We start from the raw sequence: 14286 nt of genomic DNA, 5'->3' as shown, positions 1-14286 counted from the left end.
GCAACGATGCTGTTGGGAGGGTTGCCTGCCATGCAGCTGGGTTTCTCTGACTCCAGCCGGTAAGCAGAGCCCAGCCTCAAGCATCCCTGCTCAGCTGTGCCTGCCCAGCTCCTCACCACCCTGCTGGGACCCCCTTTTGCTGCAGGCACAGGCATTGAGACTGCCAGCCTGACAACACAGCAGTGAGAAGTGCCCCAGGCAGGAGGCTGGGGAAGTGCCTCCACGATGGGAGGCTTCCTTCAGGCATGCCAAAAATAAACCCACAGTATTTCCATCTTCCTGCATTTAAATGTTTGAGTTAATAATATTTATGGGGCAGTGCAGAAAAATGAACTTAAATACAACATTTGTCATCTCAGGATACCAAATTACACCATTACTGAAACAGATACAGAGAAATGTGTCTAATAAACAGTATATTTTGCACAATTTACTTTGTGTTTTCCACATCCTGCAACAAGCACAGGATAGCAAAGCTTCTTAATGATCATAATATATGTGCAGAAAGAGCAGTTCCCTGAGGGCTACTGATTAATCAGGGAAATACTCATTTGTTCTGGCAGAAGTGATGTGCATTTAGACAGCAAATGCTGAACCCTGAGTGCATGCAGCAGCCACCAGGGGCCCAAAGTTTCCATTCATTTAACTGATACTCCCCCCAAGAAAAGAGCATGTTTCAGCACAGCACCAGGACATAACAGCACTTCACTTGTTTTCTGTCCTAATTTCTTTAAAGTTTTGTCTGACAAAGACATAAAGAGGCCCCACTTTTATTTTAGAGACTATAAATGCATAAGACTCAGTTTCCAAACTAAGGTATCTCTGCTGCTTGCTTAGATACACTGTTCAGGGGAGGACATAAGGTCTCAGCTGCAGTATATGATGCTGTGTGAGGGACTTGAGAACAAGTTAGAAGATTTAAAGGAGTTTTCATCAGCTGATCTAAATCCCTGCCTGGGTTTTTAGCACCTGACAAACACTGCATAGCTACTGACTGCAGCCCTTCCCTCACTCAATCACAGTCATATTAATTCTGTGGTTTGGCACAGTTGTTGCCAACTAGAAGTTTTCAACCTGGTGTTTGGTAGTAACAATGTGCAACCTCTGTGCTGTACTTGTATTTCTCTAGTGTTCATTTTCAAATCAGCCACAGAAAGGACAAACTAAAAGCAGATGTGTCATACTTTGTACATTTGGAAGCTCAGCCATGGAAATATCTTTGTCAGATAAATGAATTCCAGGTCACTGGGATAAATAGATGCAATAAAATACTTACATGTAGAAGAAACCCATACAAAAATGTGATCTGACAGCTCTTCAAGGAAATTGCTGCGTAAGAGATCCAACTTTGAGGCTTACCTCAGGCTTTTGCATAACATGATAGTTAGTACTTTAAACTGGAGAAAATGTGATGAGATCTTTTGATTTTTTTCCACTCGCTTTTTCAATTTCATGGGATCAGCAGAAAGTGAAGGAAACCAAAGCTGAACTAATGGTGCGCTTTAGACTCCACCACTGCAGGGATCGCTTGGTGGAGAAAAGAGCATGTGTTACCCTCCTATAGACATCCCAAAATTGCCAGAAAATGTGGATTTTTAAGTTGTTTTCAACATAGCATGAGAAAGAGGAAAACCAGAAATAAATGGGAAGGCTGAAACATAATCAGAAAACAGTAGTTATTTAGTTTGGCTGCTGATATAGTAATACATGATAGTTATGCACTCAGGAATAAACCCTCACCTAAAAATGTTTTTCAACTGTAGTTGGGATTATTTACAGGAAATAAAACCAGTTAAAGAATTAGAATGAAACCCATACTGAGTCAACAGAAATGGTGCCACTGACCTCATTAGGCCAGGTTTTGTACCCAGATATCTACAAAGAACCACAATTCTCCTGCAGTATGACTAGCAGATTAATAGTCACAACACCAGTTTATCATTCCCTACAGAATCCTTCATTTTTATGCAGCTGGCCTAAAAACTTTGCTCCACAAGTTTGCATTTCAGTGCAAGACAATGATGCATGCTCCTTTTTAGGCTGTTTGCCCAACATCACCATTCCCATTTGGCTTAAGTACCTTCTGAAAATACTGTTTTGCTCCATGTCCCTTACAAGAATTTATTTCCTCTCAGGTATCTGCTTTCTCAGCAGCAATTTTTAGGCATTTCAGGCTATGGAAGAACTATAAAATTAACACTCTGCTCACATGTATCATAAAGAACATAGTCCTTTAACCCTGTCCTTCAAAAACCCATAAGCATTCACTGTATTTCAGCAATTGGCCATATGCTTTTGCAAGGAACATTTTGCACCTGCCACCATGATACAGGCAAAATGCCAGGAGAAAACATTAACTAATCTACACAAAGCCTTAGGTGGTCTATTAGCCCCACATAAAACCAAGAACATGTAATTAGTGGATCCGCCAACAGAATTAAATTTGATTGACTACAAGAAGCAGTAACTGGAGCAATTACCGAAGTCCAGGTAAACTCCTCTGATCGGGAAGTCGTGGCCTGGCTGAATGAAGCTGACAGCACAGTGTCCACCTCTGCTGTTCCCAGAAATGTGTCCACACCAAACCTTTAACTGAACACAAAGTTAAGCTTCTGTCAACTGCGCAGTTCAGCTGTCTGCTGAACTGCTGTGGGTTGTGTAAGATACAAACCAGTAACTGTATAACCAACCCAGAACAGCAGTAGTCTTCTAGCATCATTAATTTTGTCAAATACTTTTTTCTTCTATGCTTCTGACATGGCCAGCAACCACCTGAGGTGGTTGCTCCTCTGTGGCTGAGACATCCTGGGAGGATAACAGCATCACTCACTGGAGCACCACATGCCCAACCAGGCTGTGCAGCAGATGCTGTCCTGCAAGCCTGATGGAATAGTTGCTCCAAAGGCTGAAGTTCATGAAGATAATTTTGACTGGTCTGAGTCACAAGTACACAGTTAAATTTGGGATGGCAAAATCCATCCAAAAGAAATGCCTCTCAACATTCCAGCTCCCTGGGCATGCAGGTTAATTGCAAGTGGTTTGACAGTGCCTGCAGTAAGGCAGGAACCTGGGGTGTCTCTGTAGCAGCTTTTGTCCACAATTTGATTTAATGCCCTCCATAAGCAATTGCATCTCAGTGCTTGTAATAAGAAAATGTCATAAAGGTACCTGCTGCCTAGTCCAACATCTTTGGGCTTTGACAGTTCAAATTTACAGCTTTAATTCAGTAGTCTAGAAGCCTGTTATTCTGTACATAGTGAAGGGCTGAAGGAACAATATTTTATAGAATGTTCACCTGTGTTCAGTGACCCATGGAGGATGTAAGCCTTCAGACCTTGTGAAATGACTTGCAGACAAATTCATAGTGCAGATTGTCCAGTGGCAAATTACAAAGTCCTGCTTAAACCCCTGTGTGCCTGGATGTACTGACTTGACTGTTTTGCCTCTGTACAATGATGAGTTGAACTTTCAGCAGCTTAATTAAAGGAGCCATGAGCAGCATAACTGAGTCACAGAGCTAAAGGAATCCATATGGAAGGAGCTGACACACTAACACCACTTGGGAGACTCTGGACAAAAGAGCTGTAGGATTTCCTTTAGGAAAAGATGAGCTGTGCGTGTGGCTGTCATGCACAGGACAATGTCACCCTGCTGAGCACAGCAGGTCAGCCTGAACCACGTAACAAAGTGTTAAACAGAGGTGAAGGGAGGCAGCCCCACAGCCATTGCTTAGGCTACAGCTCCATCACAGGGGGAGGCCAACTTTGACACTCCTGTGCCTTTTGCAATCCAATTTATGTCCTCTGTCTCTGTTACCACCATGGTCCCAGGGGTCACATTTGGGGCTGTTATAAAATGCAGGCACGCCAGCATTGCAAACGTCCCCAATGTGTGCCGTGTATGCAGCTGTTTAATGAGGCCTGCTGTCATTACAGCAAAATGACTCAAGGACCTTCTTAAAAAAGCCTCTTATTTATAGTATCATAGATTACCTTAATGTCTTTTTACTGGGAGGTGCTATGAAATACTGTGCAAACATTACAAGATGGTCCCAAAATAATGTGGATTTAAGCTGGATCTATCAAGGAAAACATAAATATTGAATGGAAGAGAAATAAATAGTTGAAATTTGCTGAAATCTTAAGCAAATGAATATTTTTATGAAAACTATGCACTTCTGAGCTGGATTTCTATACCATATATTTCATGTAGGAGTCAGTCAAGTGTATACTCTAGTAGTAATTCCTAATGGAGAGACCTATGTTTGAAGTGTAAAGATTAGTAAGAATTTTCTCCTACCAGCAAAACTACCTAAAATCCAACATTACAGAGCAATGCTATTATTCACCTATAATATTGAGAAAGCAAGAGTTACTTTTTCCAGGCAGTGTCTCGGTTTTCACACAGAATGTCAAAAACCTGTATGGATGTCCAGTCCTCTTCAAAGCTCTAGGTAACCCTGACTATACATCTTTCACCCATGCCATCCCACTCTGAAGTTTTCTTTCTTACTGAGTTTCTGCTCTCAGTTTTATACCTGCTGCTATCCAACAACTTACCCAGAATTATCTCTGACTTCTACTGGCACATCAAACTGCTTCCAGCCTTTTCATCACATTTCAGTGACATCCTAAATTTTTTTGTAAAATAATACAGACTAAACTTTTGTATTGTGTTCATTTTTTATGGCTTTAGTCTTAGTTTATGCTTAATCTGTAATAGAGACATGGAAAATTTGATTTGTACCAACCTCTTTATGTGTCAGTGGAGGCTTTCTCTTGCCAGATAAACACAGCCTAGATGAGCACTCCATGCACTATAGCTATGCATCCCTGTTTGAACAAGAAAAATATTTGAAGTACCTATCTAGTGAATTATGGAGCTATCTGTGACATGCTGATTTAAACCTGGGCAGGTCCTCATGTTTCTACAGTGGATAATTACAGGTGAAATCTTAAATGGAAATGTATTAATTAGAGTAAGATCTGCTGCCAGTGCCCTTCCCGTCAAAACTCAAAAGAAATGAATTGGAGCAGCAGTGAAATGAAGCAGTAATGACAGGGCTTCCATTTAGCTTCTAAATCTTTTTTCTTAAATATCCGTATTTTAATGAAATTTATGTGATTTTAATGTAGAAGACATTTTGATGATCCTAGATACAGTCTCTAATCAAACATTCTGTAATTAAACTTCTTGCTTTATCTATGTAAAATGCCAAAGGAATTAGAGAAAGACTTATGCCTCCAGGTTAATCCCTACTTTAACTCAAAGACATGCAGGAAAGACAGTGTCTCACACCAGGTTTTACAAAGCAGCCATGGGAGAAGAAGGATGTCCCTGCACCAGAAAGCCCACATGGAGCAGAGCAAAGGAAAGCCCATGCCATGTGTGCTGTGTCAAGGCCAGTGGGCTGGATGTGCTCCCAGCCCAGCCTGGCTTGGTTGCAAATTCTTGCCTCTCTTGACTCTTTACTCACTTTTTCCCCTATCTTTGATGAGATTCCCGTATGGGATGTGGCAATTGTGAGCCATAGATTACTTTAATCTGAGAAGAACATTTTGGAAAAGACACAAACATACTGGGGTTTGAATGTCTTCATTCTCATGTGCCAATGTATAACACTGCACCCCAGAAAATTATGTTTTAAATAATAATTAATTTGTGAAGGGCCTGGCTTGTGTCTTACAGACAGATCTATGCCATACTCCCCGTTATTGGCTACATCTGTGAAATGTCCATTATTTTTCCATAGTTTAAATGACTGTATTTCTCTTGCTTTCCCTGCAACACAGTACCATGTTCATTTCTCCTTGGAAAATATCAGAAAAAGAAGCAATTTGTAAGAATGACGAGAAAGTGGCTTCTAATTTGTGTACACCACAGCAGCCTGACACAGAAAGAGGCTCTGTTGAGATTCACAAATCCTAATTCCCACACAGTTTCAAGCAGGCCAGATTAAAAAAAAAAAGAAAAAAAAAAAAAGAAGAAACAAAGGAAAAAGAAAATCACACAGACCAATTTGATCACAAAGATTCTAATTCAGCACCGGTTAATTGAGAAGTCAGATTTCCTGCTATCACTTCTGGAGAGGGGGGAGATAAGCAAACACAATGACTCTTTATCAACAATATGGGGACTTCATTTAAAGAGAGAGCATTAGGTTACAGGCTAGAAGATTAGCAGCAATCAGACTGCTCTCAGAAAAGAAAATGCACTGGGTAATAAAGATAGAAGGCATAAAGCTGGGTGCATAGAAATGAGGTTTGATGCCAAATATTGCAGGTCAGATCTGAGCTGTCACATTGGCACTGATCATTGCCATTGTACAATTACTATTATTCACCTGTGATCCTCTATCAAGTCCTCCTCCCACCCACCCCATTTATTAATGGCATTTTAATGAAACAAAGGTCTTTTATCTCTTTGAGATCACTAACCATTGTATAATAGTACATAGTAGAATATGAAATACATTTACTTTTTCCCTATCACCCATAAAAAGATATGTTATTCTCTTCCTTAGCCACGACCCCATAAATCTGAGTACAGCTCTGCATTTAAAGTCAGCAGGCTGATTTTTCCTTTTTCTTTGTGTATCATGTGTTTTCCTTGCCAAAAAGTGCCTGTTTTCTTGCAAGTGAAAGAAGGAGAATTTTAAAGGATGCTAGAGGATCTTAAAGACTCCCCTTTCCCCAATCCCAAGCATGCATTCACCTTATTGTTCTGCTGACTAAAGAGTTAGAAACCACTAATATTGTCACTGCTGGCAGATCAGAAAAATACTTATTCTGTAGTCGAGTAGATTAATCCAAGGGGGGAAATAACCCTGCAAAGCCCTGGAAAAGCTGCCTGCCTAACCAATCCATTTTCTAAACCTAGATGTTTTCAATCTCTTTAAGTGTTAATCTCGCGATACTTCTTTTTATGCCTAGCAAAATGATTTCAACATGTATTGAACTATTAAAGAACTCATATAATTAGTGTGGTTCTTATTTTTTTTATGAAGAAGCCTTTAAATGAAATCTTATCTATGAGTTTGTCAGTTATATGCTCACATTGAGTATCAAGACACGTTAGGACCTCTTGCCACTGGCTTTTTTGATGAGCTCTGGAGACTGCCCAACTTTGGCTACACTTTTCAAAGAAACTTATGCTGAAATCAGAGGCAGTGTAATACTAGGTAAGCTATACATTAATTCTTCTGTGATGTGAGCCTGAATAAACTGAGATGTAGGCTTCAAAGAAGATGATTGAATGGTTTGGTCTAGGAAAGACACAGGGCACTTGTCCCATCTGCACAAGCGCAGGGAGTTTCTGATGCTTGGCAGCCTCCCTTGAGAGCTGATTCGAGCAGAACAGTTAAACTACAAAGCAGTTATCACAACATTACACCCAATGACTAACTGAGGATCCTGGACAGAGCAGGAGGAGTGTGCGGAGGTGGAGGTCAGAAGTACTGCTTTGCAGAGCCCGTGATGGATATGTAGAATAGGTTTGCAAATGAAGGCACTGGAATCCAGCCTCTGACATTTACTGCTGCAAGAACTGAGTAACTATGAAACAGAGCTATAGTTAGCCATTTTTCCTGACAACTGGAGACAGTTTTCGTTCTTACACACACCCCTCTTATGCCTTTTCTTGGCATGACTTTGGTCTCCTCTGATAAAGAACTGGTTTGAAATATGACAGCTAGACTGCGAGTTTTAAGCCGAGACCTCTTCCGTGACAGGTGCTGATGGGCTCTGCTATCTGGGCTCACTCTGTGAAGAATAATGGCTTGTGAAAGGAAGGTTACAAATAAGGTCATGAAGCAGCTCAGGAAGCCTTGCATTTCATGTCAAGAATCTTAAAGGTTATAGGAGGGCTGTAAAAACTTTCCTCTAGGGCTGCTGACTGACTGATCAGCAGCATGATTATAGCCTGATTTTGATAAATCATGTTCATCTACCGTTTGTGAAAGGCTTTAAAAGCACTGTTTGTGAGTCATGTGTTCCTGTGAAATACTTTATTGAATCCATAGGAAAAAAAGCAGCTTATGCCTTCGTGTATGTCCTGCTGGCATACATACTGCATGGTAGCTGGCCCGTGCCATCCAAAAGCAGGACCTTCACCTTGGGGAGCTGCCCAGACTGAAAGTGCCACACTCAAGGGAGTCACCTCTAGTTTTCTGACTCACCATGGACATCCCAGGTCCCTAAGGGCCCTTTAGCCCCTGAATCCTGGAGCAAAGCCCTTTTGCCTAACAAGTAGGCAGTAGATTTTGTCTGTGGGAACTGGCTGGTGGAGAATACAGGGAGTTGCAGACAGCTGAGCTTACTCACACAGGCTGAGGGGTTTATTGTAGGGCTTAAAGATGCTTCTTTTGTAAGCTGGGTATGAGAGGAGGGAGAGGAATCAGTTTAAAATTAAAATGAGGATTTTTCAACTCATCCTTAATATTTATAAGGCTCCTTTTGCGTTACAGACAAATCCTCAAAGAGGGAAAGCTGCTTGTCCTTAGTTCTTGTGCCTTTAGTTCAGCTTCTCATTGTTTATACTACTCTAAGCAAAATAACTGTTCTGGAAATGCAGTCATTTACAAAATCCAGCCCACTAGGCCTTAAACAGCAGAGACATGTCCTGCTATGTTTGTTCCTTTGTTGTTGCTATGGCATTACCACACATTTTTCCATGTAGGAAAGGAAATCCCATGGAGACCAGATAATAAAGGCTTGAATTTCCAGGGCACACTGTCTGTCTCGCCTCATGACCTGTTTGACACCCTCTTTCACCAAACCTGCATTCACTGAACCCAAATAAACAGCCAGCCGTCAAAGGAAGTATTTTAAAAGGATTGCTCATGGTTAGCCTTGATAAAATATACACTGGAAAACCTGCATTTTAATCACATTTGGAGTTCTGCATTTCAAAAATGGTTTTGTTTAACTACATCAGACTTGTCATTCAGGGAAGTTTCCTTCCGTAGGATGACTGCATTTAAAAGTCAAGTTAACCAAACCCAGACAAATTTCCCAGGAGGCTGTAAAAAGCCAGACAAGTGTCTCACACACTCAGTACCTGACCTCTGTGCTGTACCAGGTGTATCTGCCTGCTATCAGCAAGAGGCCAAGATGCTGCATGTTTATACAACATCACCAAATCAAAGTGGAGTGTCATGTCATGAGGTTTCATCAGAATATCATCACTGTATGTTTGTTGTTGGGACAACCTTGGCTTTGACTCTCCACTTGACTTGACACTGGTTTATAAAGATTGATCCTGTGTCCTAGCCAGTCGCCTCTGCCTAAAGCCCCTGATCATTCTGAGTTGCACACAATCATTGTGCCTTGCTTTATCTTAGAAATAGCTATTTCATGGTGCTCCCTAAAATTATACTTTACATGTATATTAAAATTGATGTGTAAATACAAGTTTGTAAAATGCTCTGGGACTTTAATTCTATGTGAATTTTCATTCAGGCCAATATAGTAATTGTCATACTCTAATATTCAACTAATTTTAATGTATATCTAATTATAATTTGTCACCTGTTGATGCAGTTATTAGGGAAGAATGTGCAGTTCACAACTGACCAAAGGGCAAATGTCTCAGCCTCAGGATTGTTCTGATGCAAAATGTCATGGTGTATTTTGAGCCAAACCTCTTGGACTTCATTTATTGTGTCTTGCACTCCTGTCATTTCTGTGTAACATAATGCAAAGGCACTGGCCTAGCCATCCAGGCATATTAAAAGTGCCTTGTTTCCTCTCATCTTTCAAAACCACATATACATATTGCCTACAGGATACTGCAGCCAGAAAACACAACCAGCTAGCAAAGGATAATCTGCCACAGGCAACATACACCTTGTGGCCTTCCAAATTCTTCAGACAACACAGGAAAACAAACAGCAGCCTTACAGACTTAATGGACTTCTAATGGATTTGATGGATTCTGCATCAGCAGTTTCTAATGGAACATCTAAAGAAGACAGTTTCCCTTCCCATAGAGATTCCTAGAGGATGTGAAGTTGGAGTGCAAAGGCTCCAATTTTTAACACTTCAATGCTGTGGAAGAGAACTCATGGTAAGACTGAAAGTCTTCATCTCTTCTGAAAAGTGACTGAGTTTCCAGGAGATAGTAAGTGAGCTGTCTCATACCACAGAACTCAATAGTAGCAAAAGGCACCAGTAAACCCCATGAAGTTCGTGATCTCCTTGATCCATTTAGCTCAACTCCCCAGAATTGCAGAAACTGGGGCTTGAAGTCTGCTCCCATGCCCAGAGAGAGGCTATGGTTATAGTTGTTGTGCAGTTATCAAAAAGAAGACAAAGTCCAAAATGCTTTTGTTGAATACAGCTAGGCAGCAGTGGTAATAGATTCCTCCTAGTTACATATCCTTGACTTTGTTATTTTTGCATAATCTTCTAACTTCAGCTATTGATAAATAAATTGGTTTACAAACCAGAGTGTAAATCACCATTCACTGCTGAGCTACTATTGTGCCTCTCATTTGTAAGGCAGCTTGCAAGCTTGTTTTTTTAATCAGTTTGGCTTGACATTTTGTTTTCCTGTTATTATTTATGAGCTGTATCTTATGAATGGATTATGTAAAATAGTTTAATTCCAGTTGTTGCAATTTCTCAGATTCCATCACACAAAAGCTTGCTTTGAGCAGAACACTCAGGTCCAGACTTTGTTCTCAGTTGTGCTGATACAAATTAGACCATCATCCACTGAGATCAAAAGGGCTTTGCTCAGATTTATAACCGTTAGGGGCATTTAGGAAAAATTCTGAGGAATGCTCTTTTTAGAGTATGCAAAAGCACATTGCTGCTTCCAGCAGCACATTTCACAGGTGGGGTTAACCTTCTATCCTCAGCTCAGTAACTGAACCTGGTGATTCTTACAGCAAAGAATTATCAACTGCATTCAGCTGTGACTTGACTGCCTTTGTTAGAATATGTCAGAAACACGGATGGGTGGATTTGAGAACATTTGCTTTCTAAGATTTTGAATGCACTCAGTCACTTTCAAGCAACTGAAACCTTCACGGCTAATTAAAGCAATCTTAGTCCCCATTTGATGGCAGGTGTTAGCTCTTTTCTGTGAGAGCAGGTTACTATTGTCGCAAAGCAACAGCTCTTAAGCCTTTGCATGTAAAAACTATCTCCAGATGCCAAAAATCTTGCCAATTATTACTCTCCATTTCACAGGTTTCTCTGATCTCTCAGCATCTGACTTCACACCTGAGTGAGGAACAGAAAACTTGTGAAAACAAGAGTTTGGTTGCTAAGGAGCATTTGGCATGTATTTTTGCTGTTTATTTCCATATACTAAATGATAGTTCATTTCTCAGGATGAAGCATGCGATGTGGCCTGTAGCAGTTGTAGATAAGGCATGGTATCATGCAAAGGAGAGAGAAAGAACTACAAATTTCTGCTTCACATTGGCTTGCTCAGGTTATTGCTCCATGGTTGCCTGGACTCAGGTCACTCAGTCAACTGCTCAGTTCCTGAATTCACACAGTGTTCTACTGGAGCCCAGCCTGGTGTCAGAACAGCAGCCGGCCGTGGGAAGCCTCACAAGGAAGCAGCCTGTTCCCTGCCACTTGCAAGTCAAACTGGTAACATTTTTCATCTCAGCACATGGAAATAGGTATGGTTAATTTGTATGTCATTGTTGCAACAACGCATAGCCGTGCGGATGACAGATGTCTCAAAAGCCATCACAGGGCAGTTTTTCAAAGATGATTGCAAACCCAGTGCAAGGCAAAGGCACGCAGTTCTGTGCATTTAAACCAGGCAGTTACAACCAGAGGTACACAGACTGCATGTTTGCAAAGCTATAGCTTTCTTGTTTGTAGAAGTGCCTCTCAGCTGACTTAGGGCTTTCCGAGGTCGCCTGGCTTTGCATTTAGTCAAGGAGAGCAGGCAGGACTTGCACAGCCCAAACTGCTGCCTGAGGCCTGACTCTGCACATGGCCAACGAGTTTTGCTGGTGCTCTGCTGGACCCAGCACAACTCCTCCCTGTTCGAACTACAAAGGTCCCAAAGACCAGCTTTTCCTAGGAATAGGGAGCAATCCTGCACAAGGCCTTCAAGAGTAATTTATTCTGATTTAGAAGGACATGTTATTCTAATGGCATACCGTGCTAGGCATGATACAGTTTAAATGTTTTTCACTGGTTACAAATGTGACCTTCATTAACTCGTCTTTGTGCGCCTGGATCTACAGGAACAGCTCATTGCATTTTCAATTTAATTTAATTTGAATGATAATTTAAAAGTTGTTTGATGCAAATGCGACCATCTGCATCCTCGCAGCTGACACAGTTTTTAAAGAGGAGTTTGTGAGCAGGGGTGGAGGGGAGAGCTTGGTGGTGAGTAAGAGCCATGAGCTTTGCAAGGTGGTTTACTGCAGGGTGTGGAGCACCCTAGGAGCAAGCTGTGAGTGCCTAGGGGCTGAGCAGGGAAGAGCAGAGAAGCTGAGCCAAGAAATTGCTGGTTGTCAAAGCTGTACCTGGCCATTTAAATGTGAAATGGTGATCTCAAGTCATCAGACCATCCTAGCTTATGATGCTGCTTGTTGTCTGAGCTGCAGTAACTGCCCCATGTATGTGCTAGCTAGACCTGCTGCAATACAAAGTGCACCATAGCTTAAACTGCGAGGAGGGGCTGGGATAGGTTCTGGGTTGTCTTGTGCATAGCACTTCAGTGCCTAGCAAATACACTGCATGTAGCTCTACTTGTGGCTTTTAATTACTGGCAGTAACAGCACTATCCTGAAACTAAGAGTTTATGGTGATTTTGATGGGGATGGGGAGAGGGATGTAGAAAAACTCCCTTGTTTTGCTATGACTGAATCTAAGCTGTAGGTTTCTGGATGCAAGGGCCTGCCTGTTCCTCCCATCTGCTGTACACCTTGCAATACTGGATGCTTCATGACAGTAAATAAACAGTGCTAATGGCCATTTGTTACTGCTTGGCTGCCAAACTTTGAATAACTTGATAAAACTGAAACTCTGAATTGTTGCACTGATTTTTCTATGATTTGGTTTGGGTTTTCTGCTGACTTCATTCTAAACTAATAGGCTAAAATGGGCTCTGGGTCCAATTCAAGCTCTTGAAAAAGAGGCAGAGGAACCATTTGCCCATAATGGTTCCCTGCTGGCAGCTTTGGTCAGGTAGGATGGAAGGGGAGCTCCTTGCTGAGCCCTCACTCTGCAACAACAGTGCTTCTACTCTGCACCCCAGGGAGTCATACTTGGAGACTACCATCCCATGTGGCTCCAATCAAACCTACATGAATTCTAGTGGACGGGCTAGCAAGGGAAAGGGAATTGGAGAAGGATTTGAAACAAATCACTTTGTCCGTACCCTGAAAATCTGCTCTATTTCAAATAATGCTCCTTTTTGGCACCTGTGCGCAACAGCCATTGTACTGGTGCTCATGGGAATGCAGCTGAAAGCTTTTAGCTAAATTTTGCAAGCGTCATCTCCCTTGGCATTGCAAATCTGGATAAAGGAAATGAGCAAAATAACCCTTTCTAATAAGGAGGGATGGTTGATTGGGTTAACCTTGTCTGTGAGTCAGGAGACCTAGTATCAATTCTTAGGACAACCATATATTCCTGAGAGGCTGCATTCCTAGTGATTCCTAGTGAAAATCAAGCATTGGCACTCCTGCAAGAGCAGACCATACTCATCTCTGCTCTGTTCTAGGGATTACACTGTGTGCTGCTGTCTTCTCAAAAGCAAAAAATAAGCTGCTGCCACTTCAGCACAATGGAGTTATAAGTAGAGTCTATGCCAAAGCACTACTGAGGAAGACAGGTCCCTTATTAAAATGAGCGTGTACATTATAAACTAGGTTTTATTGTCTTAAACCTAAGAATTGGATGAAATGCTATTGGAAAAACAACCCAGCAGTTTTCTACTGCAGAGACTTCACCGCTGATGCATTTATATAACATTTTTCTTGCCCTTTATTTAAAATCATGTTTTCTGCTATTTCTCTAGTGCTCCCTAAATTGGGACATGAGAGATCACAACATCTTTGACAACGATTGCCTAGAACTCCCCATACGGCTCAGCTGTCTTACTGCATCGCGTTTCAGATGCCTCTGGGAGCTGTGTTAGCAGTCACTCAGGAATACCAAAGCTTGGAGATATTTGTGTGACTGCATTTTAGGTAGCAAGATGCACATATGACTTTGTTAAAACTTGGTTCTATTTGAAATTCACCTTGCAAGCAGTCTGTCAGCATTCTTGGCTCTCTCTCTGACAGTAGAAGACTAAATGTAG

At 41.5% G+C, this 14286-nt stretch overlaps 2 protein-coding genes across 8 annotated transcripts in view; one reads left to right on the top strand and one right to left on the bottom strand.

The window, feature by feature from the left end:
- The window catches only part of LHFPL7 (LHFPL tetraspan subfamily member 7), a 60361-nt gene that overhangs the window by 13932 nt on the left and 32143 nt on the right, over positions 1–14286 (bottom strand). The gene's annotated exons all lie outside the window — the stretch shown is intronic.
- SPATA22 (spermatogenesis associated 22) overlaps positions 1–14286 on the top strand; it is a 63106-nt gene that overhangs the window by 22748 nt on the left and 26072 nt on the right. For all 7 annotated transcript variants that reach the window (XR_008972998.1, XR_008972997.1, XR_008973000.1 and 4 more), the window contains exon 9: positions 11443–11638. The gene's annotated coding sequence lies outside the window, so the exon portion shown is untranslated. The remainder of the gene's footprint in view (positions 1–11442; positions 11639–14286) is intronic.

This window comes from Pezoporus wallicus, unplaced genomic scaffold, assembly GCF_028554395.1.
Source record: "Pezoporus wallicus isolate ANWC-B61680 ecotype Strahan unplaced genomic scaffold, APGP_CSIRO_Pwel_v1 contig_8517, whole genome shotgun sequence".
NCBI lineage: Eukaryota > Metazoa > Chordata > Aves > Psittaciformes > Psittacidae > Pezoporus > Pezoporus wallicus.
This window is presented reverse-complemented; position numbering and strand designations above follow the sequence as displayed.